Genomic DNA, 3,626 nt, shown 5'->3' on the forward strand with positions numbered 1-3,626 from the left:
TTCAAGCCCCATGTCAGGCTCTGTGCTAACAGTTTAGAGCCTGGAGCCTGCTTCAGATTCTGTGTCTCCCTCTCTCTCTGTGCCTCCGCCACCCATACTCTGTCTCTCTCTCTCTCAAAAATAAATAAATATTAAAAAAATTCTTTTTTAATTTTAAAAAGAACTGAAACCTATTCTAGCCTTAGAAATTCCTGATGTACTGGCATTTAGGGCTTGCCTCATCTTGCCTGCAAGGTTGTGCAGCCTTACCATCCAGAGATTAAAGGAACTACAGTCCACATAGCCAGGTCCTGACAGTGTTTGGTAGGTCACAGGCTTTGTCGATGTCACCGAAACATCTGTGAAAATGATCTGCTCAACTGGGTTAAAAAAGCAACTTACTGGCCAGGGGGAAAGAAATTTATGCCACAGAAAATTATAAAGATGCAGCCAGCCACCAACAAAAATATTATGACATAAGGCAGATGGTGATGAGAATCAGAAAGATCTATAAAGAGAATTTCTTTCTCTGCAGCAACCATAAGGGTACACTTCCAAAGTAAAGAGAGTAGGGTAGCCTGGGTGGCTCAGTCGGTTAAGCATCTGACTTTTTTTTTTTTTTAATTTTTTTAACCTTTATTGATTTTTGAGACAGAGAGAGAGAGCATGAACGGGGGAGGGGCAGAGAGAGAGGGAGACACAGAATTGGAAACAGGCTCCAGGCTCCGAGCCATCAGCCCAGAGCCCGACACGGGGCTCAAACTCACGGACCGCGAGATCGTGACCTGGCTGAAGTCGGACGCTTAACCGACTGCGCCACCCAGGCGCCCTGCATCTGACTCTTGATTTCAGCTCAGGTCATGATCTCATGATTTATGAGATCAAGCCACTCATTAGTCTCTGTGCTGAGCCTGCTTGGGATTCTCTCTCTCTCTCTCTCAAAAATAAACTTACAAAAAATAAGGAGAATCAAAGTAGACCCCTCTAAGCTTATCACTGCCCAAAACTTAATTTCATTTCAACCATGAAATTGTATCTACTGTCTAAAGTGTAAAATGTAAAGATTTTGTTGGGTTCTAATTGATACCATCTGATAAGAAACACCAGATTTTGATGCCGAGAAAAGGGAAATTAGCTAAATATTGAACTGAGAAACACCAGATTTAGACTGTTAATGAAAGACCACATATGGAGCAAGGGAGGAAAACAGACCAGAAGACTGGTTTACTGTTTTCTTTTAAATTTTTTTCTTTTTTGCCTTTCCTTTTTCTTCTACTTCTCTATCTCTTCTCCTTATTGTATGTTTTGTTTCATTTTTTAAGATTCTGCACTCAACCTGATCTCCCCAGCTTCTACCTAAATAGTTCATTTCCAGGCTTCTGATATGTCTAAATTTTTCAGACAGACTTGGGAAAAGGGGTGAAGCGGAAAACACAGAAATGCATTAGCATTCAGGACTGAGAAGCAAGCCCCTCAGGAAAGGTGTCCAAAGAATATAAATAACTTGGCTAAATAACCTTAGTCACCAGCAAAGAGAAAGCAAAGTGTTTATCATAAGCCATCTATCCTGACCCATTTACTCAATCTTAGTTAGGTTTAAATCATTATATATATACTCATATATATGTATATACATACACATATGTATGTGTATGTATATGTATATGAATATGTATATGTATGTATACATACATATCATATATACAGTGACAGTATCATATATACACATATATATATACATACACATACAAAGATCGTGTATGTATATACATACACGATCTTTTCACTAAAACCTAAGGCACCTAGACCAAGACAGCACCAGTTTGGTATCTTCATGACAAACAAAACTCAACATGGGAGAGACACCTTCGCACCTCTACAGGGAGGGGAGCTGAGTATAGGTGAGGGCCCATGTCCCACTGAAGGTTCCATATAGCATGGTCCTGCTGGGACCATGCTATGTAAAGGAAAAGCCTTAACATAGAAACTAAAAAGATGTATTTGTGAGATCACAGGAGTCATCCCTATAGATGCCCAGAAATGTATAGAAGGGATACAAGGGGTAATGGGAATAATGAAATAGTAGATAGCAAAAAATCCAGAAAAAAAAACCCACATAATTTACTGTAATTAATATAAGCACATTTTTACCTTTAAGCTGATGTAGTCCAGGGAAATACAAATTTCATGTACATACAGTTTACTTTCACTTAACAAAGAAAGTACTCAATTGGAATAAATTGACCTCTGGTCTCCTCCCAAACCTACCTGAGTAATCCCTATGGATGTCTTTTTATACTTTATATAGTTAGTCAAATATAGCTTTTGCTAATGACAGGTTTTTATGTCAGCGTGTAAATACTTGTAAATAAAAACTACAGAATATAATTTCATGTATACAGCAATTCATTGACTGCCAGCAGTAAATTAAATGCAGCATATAACATTCCATCAACTTCCCAATAGATGTGATCTTTTACCTCTGAGCAAACTATCTATAACATAGACCCCAACATGTAAAATAAAAGTTCTTCATGAAAGAACCTCCAGGTCTTACTTGCAACACTTTCCAATTTGTCCTGTGATTTTACCTAACTATCTAATAAATTCCTTCTTCCTAAATGGGAATTTCCATGGCCACCTTTGGTCATTATTTTCACATCTGAACTGCACTCAATAATATTCTTTAAACGTCAGTCCCTTCTTTGTTCTATTTCATGCCCTCTTGCTTTTGAACTATTATATCCTTGAAGAGTTTCCTTTTATATACCTTTTCTATCTTCCAAACTTTATCTGCATTCGTCATGTTCACCTTTCATTTCCCTCTCAAGAATGAGCACTGACCTCATTTTTTTAGTCTCAACAAGGATCTGTGACCTAAAGATCTTTTATCATCGTGGCTGTCTTTATTGATGCTTCATTATCATTCCTCTCATATAAGGTTCAGAATCATGCACAAAGCTCCAAGTGGGGTGGATTCCCAGTTCTTTGAAATGCTTTTATAATGATGCGAACCTGTGTTCCATTAGCCTTCCTGATTATTAAAAGGCTCCTGCTCTCATTTTGTTTCTTCTCACCTATAAATCTTGTTACTAATACACCCTTTAAAAATGTTATTTATATATATTTATATATTTTACATATATATATATATATATATATATATATATATATATATATATATATGGAAGCCTTGGCCTAATTCTTTTCTCCATTTTTCTAAAATTTCCAATGTGGTTTCTAATACGACAGACAAGCTCTGTTTAGTGACAGTATCATAGCCAATGAGGTTTATCTGAGGCACAATTACTGCTAATTGAAAACTTCTCTAATATGACATACAACAAGCACAATAACAAACATTTTCTTTAGTACAAAAATCAATACAGTAGTTACGTTTTGCTAATTAAATCAATTTACATAAATGTTCTATCTCACCAAAATACCACTTAATGGTTTTCTACACGGTATCTGTCACAAAAGGAAAGGAAGCTGGGCAAAATAAGATGAATGGAAAGAGTAGTATAGAATTATTCCTACTCCTGGAAGAGGGACCCAAGAACCTATATTATTGATTGTGTACTAGTTGAGTCAGCTCTATATGAAGAACATATTTTGTGGCTTTTTTTACATTATTTGAAAGTATT

At 36.5% G+C, this 3,626-nt stretch overlaps 1 pseudogene; it reads left to right on the forward strand.

Moving 5' to 3' along the window:
- Positions 1-3,234: 3,234 nt before the first annotated feature.
- Positions 3,235-3,398, forward strand: LOC115513111 (annotated as a pseudogene).
- The last annotated feature ends 228 nt before the right edge of the window (positions 3,399-3,626 follow it).

This window comes from Lynx canadensis, chromosome B1 (assembly GCF_007474595.2).
Source record: "Lynx canadensis isolate LIC74 chromosome B1, mLynCan4.pri.v2, whole genome shotgun sequence".
NCBI lineage: Eukaryota > Metazoa > Chordata > Mammalia > Carnivora > Felidae > Lynx > Lynx canadensis.